This window comes from Oncorhynchus clarkii, chromosome 13 (genome assembly GCF_045791955.1).
Source record: "Oncorhynchus clarkii lewisi isolate Uvic-CL-2024 chromosome 13, UVic_Ocla_1.0, whole genome shotgun sequence".
Taxonomy (NCBI): domain Eukaryota; kingdom Metazoa; phylum Chordata; class Actinopteri; order Salmoniformes; family Salmonidae; genus Oncorhynchus; species Oncorhynchus clarkii.
The window spans coordinates 7617488-7635807 of NC_092159.1; positions in this window are offsets into that span (position 1 = coordinate 7617488).

Here is an 18320-nt window from a genome sequence, read left to right on the forward strand (position 1 = left end):
ATAATTGAGAAATAATTAAATGAATTTGGATCATATGTGACATTTAACGACCCTGTTAAAAATCAGGTATGTGGTTCTGGGTAATGGCTGAATGGAACATTACGAGAGGCGGGGAGTGTGTTGTGTGTCTCTATACAAGTTGATTTTCTAAGTTGCATCTACAGTAAATTGTTGTCATATTGGCTTAGATGTGATGTTAGAAAGATTTTAAATGAACATTGAGCATTGATCAATGCCTTCTTAAGAAGTTGGTGGCTGCCGGCTTAATGTTTTGCTGCGCTGTCATGAACCGGTGGCCACTAGCTTCTTAATGTTTTGTTACGTTGTACCTAATGAACACAACCCTGATTCTGATCCAACAAGTTGAGTACAACATTATTTATGAAGTTGCAATATTAAAGTTGACTTTTATTATGACTGTTTGATATATTATGACTTTTTGGTACATGGCCCTGTTTGTGGGATAAATTGCAGTCATCCCAGATATAACAGCTGCTATAGAGGTCAAGGATATTACCAAAGCAGCAGTTAATAGTCGGTCGACTGCCCTTGAAAACCAACTTCTCCTTTGGGAAACGGCCTATGTGGCATGATATGAGTCAGGAACATTTACTCTAGTGTCAAAATTGACTACAAAGTGTAACTAGGATAATTAGGATAAATACAGGATAAATAATCATTCTGGTGTTGTGAAGGACAGCACTGTGACAGGGATCAACATCCTGGTTGGACTGGAGGATGGTACGGTACTGGTGGAAAGATATGGCTGGCAACAACACCTGACTCTGTACTTCAGGCCGCTGCCACAGTTCAAGCAGTACCAGCACTTCAGGTGAATATCATTTTCATTGCATTGTATGAGGTTCTTCTTCTTATCTAAACTTGGGAGGTGAATTGATGTTGTGGAAGGTTGTAATGTCTTCTACATTCTTTTTTGTTATTTCCTGTTTTACAGCTTTGATGCTCTGGAGCCTGGTGTTATTGTCACCAAGGAGCGTTCGGACCTAGTCAGGACCAGCTTTCATTTGCTGCGCAACGCTAACATCCTTCCATAGATGGTCTGCCTGTACGAGCACCACTTGGACTGGACACAGCTAGGAAAAATGTATGTTTTTGAGAAGATCAGGGAGTTTAGTCAAATATAGATTCCCTTGTTCATGTGTGGTTCGGACAGACCAGTCATCAGCACTATCTGCAGTGCCTCTATTCAAATGACTCTCCTAACACTCTCCTGCTGCTCAGCCACTTTACCCCTGATTGTATGCATATAACTACCTCATCTATCACTGATATTGTTATTGATATTGTTCTTGTACATACTGTATATTGTTTTATTTATATTGACACTATCGATTTCTGATATTGCTACTATGCAAGTAACCATTTGGCTGTACCATTTACACCTTCTGTAGAGACCCGTCCACTTGGCAAGATGTTGCTGGGGGGTTAAAGCATTTCTTTCACATGACCCATCCACCTGGCAAGATGTTGCTGAGGGGTTAAAGCATTTCTTTCACATGACCCATCAATTTAGACAAGTGTGTCTGGGTAAGCGTCAGCTAATATTTATAAAATGTTTTTATCTGGACACTTTCTGTTTACCTGGAATTTTTCCTTATTGTAGGCTACTACTTTTACCACTTGTATTCTTAATCTTTACTACACTACTCACTGTTTAGCAGAAGACCTCACATGTGAATTTGGGGCTAGCTTAATATTAAGAGGGTGTGAACAATGCTGAATGGGTGTAGACAAAGGAGAGCTCTCCAGTAGATACCAAAACATTCAAAGGCCATTTTCACAAAAGTGAGATTACAAGTAATCAACATTGAAAGCAGAATTACTTTCCCATTGTTCCTAAAAAAAATGCAGTTTATGGTATACCATTTTGTAGCTCTGAGTATCTACTTTTGTCCAATGTAAAAAACACAATTTCAGATTTTGCTTCATAAGACCGATTTGAGCAGGTCGGTCACATATCATGTTTCACCGAGTCATGGCTGAACGACGACACGGATAATATAGAGCTGGCTCGGTTTACTGTGCATCGGCAGGACAGAGAAGCTACGTCTAAGACGAGGGGCGGGGGTGTGTGTCTATTTGTCAATAACAGCTGGTGCGCAATGTCTAATATTAAAGAAGTCTTGAGGTATTGCTCGCCTGAGGTAGAGCACCTCATGGTAAGCTGTAGACCACACTATTATTCGTAGCCATCTATATACCACCACAAACCGATGCTGGCACTAACATCGCACTCAACAAGCTGTATAAGGCAAACAAGAACATGCTCATCCAGAAGTGGCGCTCCTAGTGGCCGGGGACTTTAATGCAGGCAAACTTAAATCTGTTTTAACTCATTTCTACCAGTGTGTCACATGTGCAACCAGAGGAAAAAAACTCTAGACCACCTTTACTCCACACACTGAGACGCATACAAAGCTCTCTCTCGACCTCCATTTGGCAAATCTGACCATAATTATATCCTCCTGATTCCTGCTTACAAGCAAAAACTAAAGCAGGAAGTACCAGTGACTCGCTCAATACGGAAGTGGTCAGATGACGCGGATGATTCGCTACAGGACTGTTTTGCTAGCACAGACTGGAATAGGTTCCGGGATTCACCCACTGACATTTTCAAACTCTCCCTGACTGAGTCTGTAATACCTACATGTTTCAAGCAGACCACCATAGTCCCTGTGCCCAAGGAAGTGAAGGTAACCTGCCTAAATGATTACCGCCCCGTAGCACTCACGTCGATAGACATAAAGTGCTGTGAAAGACTGGTCATGGCTCACATCAACACCATCATCCCGGAAACCCTTGACCCACTCCAATTCGCATACTGCCCCAATAGACGACGCAATCGCAATCACACTCCACACTGCTCTTTCCCACCTGGACAAAAGGAACACCTATATGAGAATGCTGTTCATTGACTACAGCTTAGCGTTCAACACCGTAGTGCCCTCAAGCTCATCACTAAGCTAAGGAACCTGGGACTAAACACCTCTCTCTGGAACTGGATCCTGGACTTTTTGACGGCCCACCCCCAGGTGGTAAGGGTAGGTAACAACACATCTGCCATGCTGATCCTTAACACTGGGGCCCCTCAGAAGTGTGTGCTTCGTCCCCTCCTGTACTCCCTGTTCACCCATGACTGCGTGGACAAATAGGACTCCAACCCCATCATTAAGTTTGCTGATGACACAACAGTGGTAGGCCTGATCATCGATAACGATGAGACAGCCTATAGGGAGAAGGTCAGAGACCTGGCAGTGTGTTGCCAGGACAACAACCTCTCCCTCAATGTGAGCAAGACAAAGGAGCTGATCGTGGACTACAGGAAAAGGTGGGCTGAACAGGTCCCCTTTAACCTTGACAGGGCTGTAGTGGAGCGAGTCGAGAGTTTCAAGTTCCTTGGTGTCCACATCACCAACAAACTATCATGGTCCAAACATACCAAGACAGTCGTGAAAAGGGCATGACAACACCTTTTACCCCTCAGGAGACTGAAAATATTTGGCATGGGTCCTCAGATCCTCCAAAAGTTCTACAGCTGCACCATCGAGAGCATCCTAACCGATTGGTATGGCAGAGGGTAGTGCGTATGGCCCAGTACATCTTGGAGCCAAGCTTACTGCCATCCAGGACCTATATACTAGGCGGTGTCAGAGGAAGGCCCAAAAAATTGTCAAAGACTCCAGTCACCCAAGTCATAGAGTGTTCTCTCCGCTACCGCACTACAAGCGTTACCGGAGCGCCAAGTCTAGGACCAAAAGGCTCCTTAACAGCTTCTAACCCGGGCCATAAGACTGCTGAACAATTCATCAAATGACCGCCCGGACTATTTACATTGACACCCCCCCATTTGTTTTTACACTGCTGCTACCCTCTGTCTATTATCTGTGCATAGTCCCTTTACACATACCTACATGTACAAATGACCTCCACTAACCTGTATCACCGCACATTGACTCGGTACCGGTAACCCTTCTATATAACCTCGTTATTGTTATTTTATTGTGTTACTTTGTATAATTTTTTGACTACTACTATCAGGTATGAAGGTAAGATCCAGATGCAGACCACGTTGATTAAACCATAATCCATCAGGGGCAGGCAATAGACAGGTCAAGGCAGACAGGGGTCAGTAAACCAGAGGTGGGGCAACAGAACTGGGCGGCAGGCAGGCTCAGGGTCAGGGTAAGGCAGAGGTCACTAATCCAGAGAGGGTCAAAGGTACAGGTCGGCAGGCAGGCTCAGGGTCAGGGTAAGGCAGAGGTCACTAATCCAGAGAGGGGCAAAGGTACAGGTCGGCAGGCAGGCTCAGGGTCAGGGTAAGGCAGAGGTCACTAATCCAGAGAGGGGCAAAGGTACAGGTCGGCAGGCAGGCTCAGGGGCAGGCAGAGTGGTAGGCTGGAGGGCTCAGAGTCAGGACAAGCAAGGTTAAAAAACAGGAGGACAAGAAAAGAGAGACTGGGAAAAGCAGTAGCTGAGACACAAAATGCTGATTGACTTGAACAAACAAGACGAACTGGCAACAGACGCACAGAGAAAACAGGTATAAATACACAGGGGATATTGGGGAAGATGGACGAGACCTGGAGGGGTGTGGAGACAATCACAAAGACAGGTGAAACAGATTACGGTATCCCATCTGGTTGCACTTAGTGGGACTATCATTTGTTTTTCAAAAGGACAATGATCCAACACACCCGCAGGCTGTTTAAGAGCTATTTGACCAAGAAGGAGCGTGATGCAGTGCTGCATCAGATGACCTGGCCTCCACAATCACCTAACCTCAACCCAATTTAGTTAGTTTGGGATGAGTTGGACCGCAGAGTGAAGGAAAAGCAGCCAACAATTGCTCAGCATATGTGTGAACTCTCTGAAGACTGTTGGAAAAACATTCCAGGTGAAGCTAGTTGAGAGAATGTAAAGCGTGTGCAAAGCTGCAATCAAGGCAAAGGGTGGCTACTTTGAAGAATCTCAAATATATGTTTAACCCTTTTTTGGTTGCTAGATTATTCCATATGTGTTATTTCATAGTTTTGATGTCTTCACTATTATTCTACATCCAGAGATGTTTGATCGGGTTCATGTCCGGTCTTTGACTGGGCCACTCAAGGACATTCAGAGACTTGTCCCAAAGCCACTCCCGCATCTTGGCTGTGTGCTTAGGGTAGCTGTCTGTTGGAAGGTGAACCTTCACCCCAGTCTGAGGTCCTGAGCACTCTGGAGCAGGTTTCATCAAGGATCTCTCTGTACGCTTGGGGGTGGCAGGGTAGCCTAGTGGTTAGAGTGTTGGGCTAGTAACTGAAAGGTTGCAAGATCGACTCCCCGAGCTGACAAGGTACAAATCTGTCATTCTGCCCCTGAACAAGGCAGTTAACCCACTGTTCCTATTCTGTCATTGAAAATAAGAATTTCTCTTAACTGACTTGCCTAGGTAAATAAAGGTAAAAAATGTATTATTTGCTCCGTTCATCTTTCCATACAAACCTGACCAGTGTTCCAGTCCCTAACACTGAAAACATCCCCACAGCTTGCTGCTGCCACCACCATGCTTCACTGTAGGAATGGTGCCAGGTTTCCTCCAGACGTGACGCTTTGCAATCAGGCCAAAGAGTTCAATCTCAGTTTCGTCAGACCAGAGAATCTTGTTTCTCGTGGTCTAAGAGTTCAAGAGGATTTCGTATGCCTTCCGTCTAGGCCACTCTACCATAAAGGCCTGATTGGTGGAGTGCTGCAGAGATGTTTGTCCTTCTGGATGGTTCTCTCATCTCCACAGAGGAACTCTAGAACTCTGTCAGAGTGACCATCGGTTTCTTGGTCACCTCCCTGACCAAGGCCCTTCTCCTCCAATTGCTCAGTTTGGCAGGCCGGCCAACTGTAGGAAGAGTCTTGCTGGTTCCAAACTTCATCCATTTAAGAATGATGGAGGCCAATGTGGTTTTGGGGACCTAAAATGCTGAAGACATTTTTTGGTACCCTTCCCCAGATTTGTGCCTCGAAACAATCCTGTCTCGGAGCTCTACGGACTATTACTTCGTCCTCATGGCAAGGTTTTTGCTCTGGTGAGCACTGTCAACTGTGAGACCTTATATAGACAGGTGTGTGCCTTTCCAAATCATGTTCAATCAATTAAATTTACCACAGGTGGACTCCAATCAAGTTGTAGAAACATCTCAAGGATGATAAATGGAAACAGGATGCATCTGAGCTCAATTTCGAGTCTCATTGCAAAGGGTCTGAATACTTGTGTAAATAAGGTATTATTTTTAATACATTTGGTAAAATTTCAAAAAACCTGTTTCCACTTTGTCATTATGGGATATTGTGTGTAGATTGATAAGAAATTTACTTGATTTTAATACATTTTAGAATAAGGCTGTAACGTAACAAAATGTGGAAAAAGGGAAGGGGTCTGAATACTTTCCGAAGGCGCTGTATTGCTGTGGAAGCTGGATGTATTTCTGACTCGCCTGTTTCTGAACATGGACATATTGGGCTTGTAAATGATCCGTTGATTTAGTTTTCTTCCTGTAACTCTGCCATCGACTGTTTTGGGATCAACTTGGAGATTCATGAACAGCTCAGCAGGTTTGATACCATCTCTATGAGGCAGGGTCATAAAGCAATCCAAAACTACTTTAGGCTGCATGTATTTCTGACACCCAGTTTGGATCATGGTCATGTTTGGAGAAGGTCACTAGGCAGGGGGTAATAACTGTGGACTTGTTAGTCCAAAGATCTGTAAAGCTTGCTGAAAAACACAACAGCTCCCCATTTGATCCAAGTGTTTATCCTTATAAATGTATTAGATTAATATTCCATTGACATTACACTGCATGCTGAAAGGGGGAGCACAGAGAGATCCGATACAGGACAGCACATTATTTTGACCTTATTAGTCGACCATGAAGTCCTCACATTGCTGACACCGTCATAGATGCACAGCAAGATATGTGACCTGGAAAATAAGATCTGAATTAACCGAGCCAAGATTGGATGTTTTGTAGGTCCATGCCACAGCATGTGACATTTCAAATCCAGATATAGATTTGAGTGGCTTTGACATTTTAATGGATTGAATCATGTTAAATAAATGCTGACGTGATCCAAGGCTCTGGGGCGTCTCAGGCCAACTACTATGCGGGTCATTTTACAGAACAAAATGTATTGGATCAGCAGTTACTATCCGATCCCCCCAAGGCCCTGCTAAAATACAAATGTACATTAACAGTTTTACAATGACAGTTTACTCAACTGCTTAATGACATCTGTCAGTTAATAACAGTATATCAGGGGGCTTCAACTCCTGTTCTGGACAGCCCATCCACATGTTGTGCAGGCTTTTATTCCACCCCAGCACTAACACAGTGGGTTCAGCTAAATCAAATGATCATAACCTTCAATTTAGCCCTTAATTACTAGAAATCAGGTTGGGATTCCTATGAGTTGGGAGCCATCAGCCAATGAAGAAGAATATAATTGACCACTCTAAAATGGAGATAGCCTCAATGGCACTGCCCATGATGTCACAGCCACTATAATGGCACAGATACAAATATGAGTCCTCTATCTATCTGTTGTTAACACACAGTATCTGCCCTCTCATTGGCTAAAAGGGTCACACCTAATCTCACCTCCTCCCATTTCCATTATTAGAGTGGTCACCAAAATATATTGTCAATATAATAAACAATCTTGTTGTGAAGGGTCATGCCACCCCTACAGGACTCCCAATTGCTCCTAATTACCCTAGGCCACGCCCCTTCCCTCCACACCTGTTCCCACTCCCTAATCATCTCTCCACTGCCTATTTACACCCCTTTCATTTTCATGTAGAAGTGGTGAGTAAAGTGCACATTCATGCACATTCAAATTGTGTCAACGCCTTTACACCACCAGAAGAGAATCGTAGATGGCGGAAATTGAGGTTTTTGTTTGAAAATGCTTGTGAGTCGAGTGAAGCTAATAGTACAGAAAGTGAGAATGAGTTGGTTACCATGGCGAAGAAGAAGGGTAACAAGAGAAGCAAAGCTGTGGTGGAAAAAAAAGGTAATCGCGAGACTCGTTTTTAGTCGGAGTGAGGTATTTTAGATCAATGCTACTTGGGAAATCCGTTTACCATCGCCAGGAAAATCAGGAAAATCTGGAAAATCTGGAATGTGTTGGAGCGGAAGAAGCATATATAGGAGTGTAATTTTTCCTCTACGAATTGTCGTTGTCGGCTGGTTATTTCTGGGGTGGCACAAGAAATAAAGGCAGAGGATTTAACATGAAGATATATCGATGGAGTGGTTGGTGTACGTCGATTGACCTGTATGGTGGAAAAGAAATGAACTTCATCAATGCTACTGTTCTTTGATGAGTCTCTACCTTCTCATTTAAAGTTAGGAGTCATGAGATACCCTGTTGGAGCTTTTGTTCACCAACCCCTTCAGTGTCATAAATGGAATCCCCATCGGAGAATGAAGAAGTGGTTCACTGCACTCAGTTAGGATAAATGTCACACTTCATTTCACTGCATATCTAATAAAGTCCCAACATCATTTGTACACGTGGTACATTTCCTTGAGAAGTCACACTGCAAAAGGGTAGACTTTTGGCCTAACCCACTAAATGACAAGCTAATGTCTCATAGGCAGTTGTTTGTCTAAAGTTTTAAATGACAATTTTATGTTTCTACATTTCCACAACCTAACCTTCCTATTGGCCTTTACAACCCCCAACCCCAACTCCGACTCCTAAACCTTAATCAAACCCTCATGTGCTCTGTGTTCCTGTTCCGCTGTGTAATAAATACTGAACCTGGATTCTTAATCTCAATCTCCTCATTGCATTCTGACCAATCAAAACATCTTAATACAATCAATCAGTCACGTCCTGACCTTAGCTGCTTTTTATGCCTCTGTTTTAGTCTGGTCAGGGCGTGAGTTGGGGTGGGCATTCTATGTTGTGTATTCTAGGTTTTGTATTTCTGTGTTTGGCCTGGTATGGTTCCCAATCAGAGGCAGCTGTCAATCGTTGTCTCTGATTGAGAACCGTACTTACGTAGTTGTTTTCTGTCTCTATCTCTGCACCAGACAGGACTGTTTCGTTTGTTCCGTTTTGTTATTTTTGTTCTAGTGTTCAGTGTAATTAAAAGATCATGAACACGTACCACGCTGCACCTTGGTCCTCTCCTTCTTCTCCCGACCACAATCGTTACAGAACTACCCACCACAAAAGGACCAAGCAGCGTGGTAAGAAGGAGGAATGGACATGGGAGGACGGGAAGGGATCCTACACATGGGAGGGATCGCCTCCCATGGGAACAGGTGGAGGCAGCCAGGAGAGCGGAGGCAGCAGGAGAGGTGAACCAGCGGTATGAGGTAAGACAGCGCAACAGGCACGAGAGGCCTGAGCCAACTCCCCGTGCTTACCGGAAGAAGCGCAGTACTGGTCAGGCACGGTGTTGCCAGTACGCGCTCATAGCCCAGTGCACTATAGGCCAGCCATGCCTATCAAGTGCCATGCGAGAGTGGGCATCCAGCCAGGGCGTATTGTGCCGGTCCAGCGTGTTTGGTCTCCGGTACGCCGTTTCGGCCCAGGGTATCCTGAGCCGGCTCTGCATGCTGTGTCTCCGGGGCGCTGGGAGGGTGCAGTTTGTCCTATGCCTGCACTCCGCCCGTGCCGGGCGAATGTGGATATTGAGCCTAAGGGAGAGGTGCGAGTAATATGCACCAGATCTCCAGTGCTCACTCACAGCCCGGTTCAACCTGTGCCTGAACTCTGGAGGGTCCGGGCTAAAATGGTCATCCAGCCTGGAGTAGTGGTGCCAAGGCTGCGCACCAGAGCTCCAGTGCTCCCCCACAGCCCAGTCCATCCGGTGCCTCCTCCACGCACCAGGCCTCCTGTAGGTATCCCCAGTCTGGTGGGTCCTGTGGCAGCCCCACGCACCAGGCTGTCTCTCCGTCTCCTCCCTCCAGGTTCTCCCATCTGTCCGGAGCTGCCAGAGCCGCCCGTCTGTCCAGAGCTGCCCGTCTATCCGGAGCTGCCAGAGCCGCCCGTCTGTCAGGAGCTGTGGCGCTGCCGGAGTCGCCCGTCTATTCGGGGCCCGCTGCAAGTGTCCCCAGTCCAAGGTCGGCAGCGAGGGTCGCCGCTCCAAAGGCGCCACTTAAGTGGGCCAAGACTATGGTGGAGTGTGGTCCACGTCCCGCGCCAGAACCGCCACCACGGACAGATGCCCACCCAGACCCTCCCCTATGGGTTTAGATTTTGCGGCCGGAGTCTGCACCTTTGGGGTGGGGTACTGTCACGTCCTGACCTTAGTTCCTTTTTATGTTTCTGTTTATTTTGGTCAGGGCATGAGTTGGTGGGCATTCTATGTTGTGTATTCTAGGTTTTGTATTTATGTGTTTGGCGTGGTATGGTTCCCAATCAGAGGCAGCTGTCAATCGTTGTCTCTGATTGAGAACCGTACTTACGTAGTTGTTTTCTGTCTCTATCTCTGCACCAGACAGGACTGTTTCGTTTGTTCCGTTTTGTTATTTTTGTTCTAGTGTTCAGTGTAATTAAAAGATCATGAACACGTACCACGCTGCACCTTGGTCCTTTCCTTCTTCTCCCAATGACAATCGTTACACAATCCTTTGATCTATATTTAATTCCTTTATTTGGGGGGATTTTCCTGTATTGTATTGTTAGGTATTACTGCACTGATAGGAACATAAGCATTTCGCTGCACCTGTGATAACATATGTAAAATATGCGCTGCGTGACCAATAACATTTGATTTACAACTAATCATGATCTTCAATTTAGCCCTCAATTACTTGAAATCAGGTCCAGTATGTTAGTGCTGGAGTGGAAGAAATACAATTAAGTTCAATCAGGAAGTAAACAAAATTCCAAAATGTCACAATGCTTTAAAATAGACATCATTTCAGTTCACTTCCTGAATTGACTTGAAATGACCCCTGATCTGCATTGCGAGAAGGCCCATGGTTGTGAAGTCAGATGAGGTCTTTGTAGCCAAATGCACAGTTGTCTAGTTGGGTATGACAGCTGTACATATTCCTCTGACACTGATCTAAGGCCAGTATTATCCGGGAGGGTAACTTCTGCCCAGAGCAAGTTTGGAGCTAAACATGTCCCTCAAATATAAAAACGCAGGTCATAGATCATGCAAGATCTTTGCACATTAAAATCAATATCACAAAAGTTTAGTCTGCATGGTGCTAATGTTATATCCACCCACAAACATGGCAAGTAAATATCTTGTCTAATAACAGTGGCATCAGTGCCAGAATTAGGCTGTGTTGGCAGATATACCAAACAATAAACCTTGGCTGCAGTGAAGATGAGAGCACAGTCCAAGAAATGAAAAGGCCTTGATGGGATCCTTCCAGATGGTCACCCTGCTCAACTAGTGTATCCAGCAGATATGGGGCTTCTTGTACTGATGTGCTTTGTGGACACTGGGCATAAATAATGAATTAATATTAATATATACCAGCAGATAAGGTAATCCAAGTAATAGCAATAACCCTAGAGAGGGAACAAATGAATGAAATGGATGGCGTTTAAACCCATTCTGACACAAAGAGAAGAGTCAGGTGTGAGAGACAGAGACCTACACAATCTATACATACATCCACTTTGCTGTATGATCCCAGTCCATGTCCCCAGTTACTGCCAATAGAGGAACTTGTGGATAAAAAATAACATCCTTCTCTGTCATGGACATGTTCATTTTATTACCACCTTTTAGAAGCCCACCTTCCTGCTGAATAGTTCAGAACAGGACACACACACACGTCTGATACACCTTGGAATACGAGGCATAACCAATATCTTTCAGTGTTTTTGTTTTCCCTATGACTCCCCCAAGGGGTCTTGCTAATCACCCCAAACAACCCAAAAGTACCAGGAACAACCTAATTAGAAATAAAAAATAAAACGACCGTACTTACATAAACATTCAGACCCTTTGCTATGAGACTTGAAATTGAGCTCAGGTGCATCCTGTTTGCATTGATTGTTCATTGGAGTCCATCTGTGGTCATTTCAATTGGTTGAACATGATTTGGAAAGGCCTGTCTATATAAGTCCCACAGTTGACAGTACGTGTCAGAACAAAAATGAAGCCATAAGGTTGAAGGAATTGTCCGTAGAGCTCAGACAGGATCGTGTCGAAGCACAGATCTGGGGAAGGTTACCAAAAAATGTCTGCAGCATTGAAGGTCCCCAAAAACACAGTGGCCTCCATCATTCTTAAATGGAAGAAGTTTGGAACCAGCAAGACTCTTCCTAGAGCTGGGCGCCTGTCCAAACGGAGCAATCGGGGTAGAAGGGCCTTGGTCAGGGAGTTGACCAAGAACCCGATGGTCACTCTGACAGAGCTCTAGAGTTCCTCTGTGGAGATGGGAGAACCTTCCAGAAGGACAACCATCTCTACAGCACTCCACTAATCAGGCCTTTATGGTAGAGTGGCTAGATGGAAGCCCCTCCTCAGTAAAAGGCACATGACAGCCCGCTTGGAGTTTGCCAAAAGGCACCTAAAAACTCTCAGACCATGAGAAACAAGATTCTCTGGTCTGATGAAACCAAGGTTAAACTCTTTTGCCTGAATGCAAACCATCACATCTGTAGGTAACCTGGCACCATCCCTACGGTGAAGCATTATGTTAGGGACTGGGAGACTAGTCAGGATCAAGGCAAAGATGAACGGCGCAAAGTACATAGAGATCCTTGATGAAAACCTGCTCCAGAGCACTCAGGACCTCAGACTGGGGTGAAGGTTCACCTTCCAACAGGACAACGACCCTAAGCACACATCCAAGACAACGCAGGAGTGGCTTCGGGACAAGTATCTGAATGTCCTTGAGTGGCCCAACCAGAGCCAGGACTTGAACCCGAACGAACATTCCTGGCGAGACATGAAAATAGCTGTGTAAAATGTTCCATGATGATAGTTCAGCAAAGCTAAAAGCACTCCTACCGAATTCTGTTCTTTTGTTGGGAACATTGTATAAAATGACTTCCTACCGAACTCTGTTATTTTGTTGGGAACATTGTATACAATGACTTCCTAACAAACTCTGTTCTTTTGTTGGGAACATTGTATACAATGACTTCCTACCAAACTCTGTTATTTTGTTGGGAACATTGTATAAAATGACTTCCTACCAAACTCTGTTCTTGTGTTGGGAACATTGTATACAATGACTTCCTACCAAACTCTGTTCTTTTGTTGGGAACATTAAATAAAATGCTAGATATAAGAGGGCTCTGACATTGTTTTTTTCAAGTTGAGTTTTCAGTGAACATGTGGCTTTATAAAATTCTTCCTCAAAATTTGCCACATTTTCCATACTTGAGAACAAATTAGCAAACCCCTTCTAGTTTAACCCCCCCCCCCCCCCCCCGCCCCCTCTCTCTCTTCTCGGAATTCCAATGGAACTTTTTTGTTGTTGTTTTGTTGTTCCTAACTTATTAGGTTCCAGAACTGTAGAGTATTTCACATCTGTATCTACTCAAGGTTTAATAACTGCCCTCTCTGATATCTGTGTTGGAATAGGCAGTATTTTATAAAACACATACTTTCTAAGATGGCCTCTTGTTTTTGTGGATTTACACTGTGTAAATATGGGCTCCTCACATTACAGACAGTCCCTTAACTTATCATATTTTCCCATTTCATTTAAGTCATTTAGCAGATGCTCTTATCCCAGAGGGATTTACAGTAGTGAGTGCATACATTTTCATATGTTTGTACTGGTCCCTCTAGAGGAATTGAACCCACAGCCCTGGCATTGTAAGTGCCATGCTCTACCAACTGAGTCACACTGGACAAAGCTATAACACCAAATGTTTCATACCACACGTCTAAAGTTTCGATGAGTTCTAACAGTGTTCTTGGTGCCATTTCAGACCAGAGGAAATCATTTGCCATGTTTATTTGCTTACTTTTATCCCTTTGCAGGGGATGTGTATGTTGCCCCGAGTGATTCTCTGTGGTCTCTCAGAAACTTAATGTCCAACAGAAAAGGTCATAAATAAAGGTCATCGTTGAAGCCAGCTCAGCTGCTAAGCAGTTCACTTCAGAATGTAATAAACATTTGAGGCAGTTATATCGCTGTCAGCAATATGAGTGGATAAGATTATTGAAATACTGTACTGGTGATATGTGTCATAAGAATCCTACTGGACCGTTTTAGCCAACTGAAATGTGAGACGAATAAAAGTGCCTCCAGAATCTTCATTAGGAACATGGGTCCTTCCACATAATGAGCCCCTTTTGGGTAGTGAAACATGGGTCCTTCCACATAATGAGCCCCTTTTGGGTCGTGAAACATGGGTCCTTTCACATATTGAGCCCTTTTTGGGTAGTGAAACATGGGTCCTTCCACATAATGAGCCCCTTTTGGGTCGTGAAACATGGGTCCTTCCACATATTGAGCCCCTTTTGGGTAGTGAAACATGGATCCTTCCACATATTGAGCCCCTTTTGGGTAGTGAAACATGGGTCCTTCCACATAATGAGCCCCTTTTGCGTTGTGAAACATGGGTCGTTCCACATATTGATCCCCTTTAGGGTCGTGAAACATGGGTCGTTCCACATATTGAGCCCCTTTTGGGTCGTGAAACATGGGTCCTTCCACATATTGAGCCCCTTTTGGGTAGTGGAACATGGGTCCTTCCACATATTGAGCCCCTTTTGGGTAGTGAAACATGGGTCCTTCCACATAATGAGCCCCTTTTGCGTTGTGAAACATGGGTCGTTCCACATATTGAGCCCCTTTAGGGTCGTGAAACATGGGTCGTTCCACATATTGAGCCCCTTTAGGGTCGTGAAACATGGGTCGTTCCACATATTGAGCCCCTTTTGGGTAGTGGAACATGGGTACTTCCACATATTGAGTCCCTTATGGGTAGTGGAACATGGGTCCTTCCACATATTGAGTCCCTTATGGGTAGTGGAACATGGGTCCTTCCACATATTGAGTCCCTTATGGGTAGTGGAACATGGGTCCTTCCACATATTGAGTCCCTTATGGGTAGTGGAACATGGGTCCTTCCACATATTGAGTCCCTTATGGGTAGTGGAACATGGGTCCTTCCACATATTGAGTCCCTTATGGGTAGTGGAACATGGGTCCTTCCACATATTGAGTCCCTTATGGGTCGTGGAACATGGGTCCTTCCACATATTGAGTCCCTTATGGGTAGTGGAACATGGGTCCTTCCACATATTGAGTCCCTTATGGGTAGTGGAACATGGGTCCTTCCACATATTGAGTCCCTTATGGGTAGTGGAACATGGGTCCTTCCACATATTGAGTCCCTTATGGGTCGTGGAACATGGGTCCTTCCACATATTGAGTCCCTTATGGGTAGTGGAACATGGGTCCTTCCACATATTGAGTCCCTTATGGGTAGTGGAACATGGAATGAAAACGTTTTATTTCACCTCATTTTAACATTCCGTCATAAAGAGAACAAGTTCAACTTAATAAAACACACGTTTTCCCATCGAAAGAGGTTCAACTAAAATAATACTATAGTCAGAGACTCTTCTCGACCCGCTCAGTTTTCCACCAGCTCACCTGCTTTTACACCAAGATTTGACTATGAGATGTTCAATGTTGGCATTGAAACAAAATATTTAAAAAGGAGAAACATTCATCATATTAAAACAAGAGTTCAGATCACGTTGACCTTAAAATGAATCACATGACATAAATAATAATCTTCCAACATGTATTTGTCAACAAAACAACAAAACAACTTGATTGGAGAGGTTAAAATCTTCCTAGAAGTCACAGAGGGTTCACAGAGGGACATTCCTAAATGCATTTTGGGGTTAAGGAGGTTAAAATCTTCCTAGAAGTCACAGAGGGTTCACAGAGGGACATTCCTAAATGCATTTTGGGGTTAAGGAGGTTAAAATCTTCCTAGAAGTCACAGAGGGTTCACAGAGGGACATTCCTAAATGCATTTTGGGGTTAAGGAGGTTAAAATCTTCCTAGAAGTCACAGAGGGTTCACAGAGGGACATTCCTAAATGCATTTTGGGGTTAAGGAGGTTAAAATCTTCCTAGAAGTCACAGAGGGTTCACAGAGGGACATTCCTAAATGCATTTTGGGGTTAAGGAGGCTAAAATCTTCCTAGAAGTCACAGAGGGACATTCCTAAATGCATTTTGGGTTTAAGGAGGTTAAAATCTTCCTAGAAGTCACAGAGGGTTCACAGAGGGACATTCCTAAATGCATTTTGGGGTTAAGGAGGTTCAAATATTCCTAGAAGTCACAGAGGGACATTCCTAAATGCATTTTGCCACTTTAGCAAGTCTATTTATATTAGAGATCAAAGCATTTCATTTACTATAACAGGCTTTTAAAATGCAATATTGGTTCACCATTTCTACTTAAAATGTCAAAGGGATGCTAAAGGGACTCATTTCGTGGAACAACTATCATACTGTTGATAAACTACATAACCAAAAGTATGTGGACACTTGCTCGTCGAACATCTCATTCCAAAATCATAGGTATTAATATGGAGTTGGTCCCCCCTTTGCTACTATAAAAGCTTCCACTCTTCTGGAAAGGCTTTCCACTAGATGTTGGAACATTACTGTGGAGACTTGCTTTCATTCAGCCACAAAAGCATTAGTGAGATCGGGCACTGATGTTGGGCGATTAGGCCTGGCTCGCAGTCGGTGTTCCAATTCATCACAAAGGTGTTAGATGGAGCTGAGGTCAGGGCTCTGTGCAGACCAGTCAAGCTCTTTCACATCGATCTCGACAAACAATTTCTGTATGGGCCTCGCTTTGTGCACGGGGGCATTGTCATGCTGAAACAGGAAAGGGCCTTTCCCAAACTGTTGCCACAATGTTGAGAGCACAGAGACGCCTAGAATATCATTGTATGCTGTGTCGCTAATATTTATCTTCACTGGAACTTAGGGGCCTGAACCATGAAAAAGAGCCCTAGACCATTATACCTACTCCACCAAACTTTACAGTTGGCACTACACATTTGGAGAGGTAGCTTTCCTCCAAACCCAGATTTGTCCGTCAGACTGCCAGATGGTTTTGCGTGGTTCATCACTCCAGAGAACGTATTTCCACTGCTTCAGAGCCCAATGGCGGCGAGCTTTACACCAGTCCAAATGGCGCTTGGTATTGGGCATGGTGATCTTAGGCTCGTGTGTGGCTGCTTGGCCATGGGAACCCCCTTTCATTAAGCTTCCGACAAACAGTTATTGTGCTGACATTGCTTTCAAAGGCAGTTTAGAACTCGATAGTGAGTGTTGCAACCGAGGACAGACGATTTGTATGTGCATCAGCTCTTGGCGGGTTCCATTCTGTGTGCTTTTGTGGCCTACCACTTCGCGGCTGAGCAGTTGTCGCTCTTAGACGTTTCCACTTCAAAATAACAGCACTTACCGTTGCTCGGGGAAGCTCTAGCAGGGCAGAAATTTGATGAACTGACTTGTTGGAAAGATGGCATCCTATGACAGCGCAACATTGAAAGTCACTGAGATCTTCAGTATGGCCATTCTACTGCCACTGTTTGTCTATGGAGATTGCATGGCGGTGTGCTCGAAATTATACACCTGTCAGCATTGGGTGTGGCTGAAATATCCGAATCCATTCATTTGAAGGGGTGTTCACATACTTGTATGTATGTTTATATATAGTTTACCTAAACATTATATTTAACAGAATTCATTAGATCATAATGTAGATAAATAACACATTAGATCATACTGTAGATACATAACACATTATATTTAACAGTTTTATAAGCTGTTACTGAAAGCCTAAATGTTTCTGTTCTAGATTTAAAAATAATAATATTCAAGCTTTTAAATATTAATTTAATGTGGTTCCACCAGGGTGATAAATCAAAGTGAGCAAAGCACGAGGTAACGACCATCTACATCACAAGCATGAGGTGAGGAGACAGTTCAGATGTGTTTACAAGCTAAACAATATAAATAACAGGTGAACATATATATAAAGTTGTTGATGAGGATTAATGCCACTAAAATGGAACTAAATCAGGTCAGATTAGATTTAATGAAAACTATTTTAGTTGTAGTGGGGCAACATGGACTCAGTCCATTACAGTATATGAGGTTCAGTAGAAGCAACATGGACTCCACTACAGTATTTGAGGGTCAGTGGTAGTAACATTGGAATCAATTTGATTAATCAAACGTTTGATATTGTCATAACTATTAGTAATGAAATCTCATTTATGTTAATTCATTGAAATTCAATTCGGAGACAAACATTAAAAACATGCCATTTAAGAGTC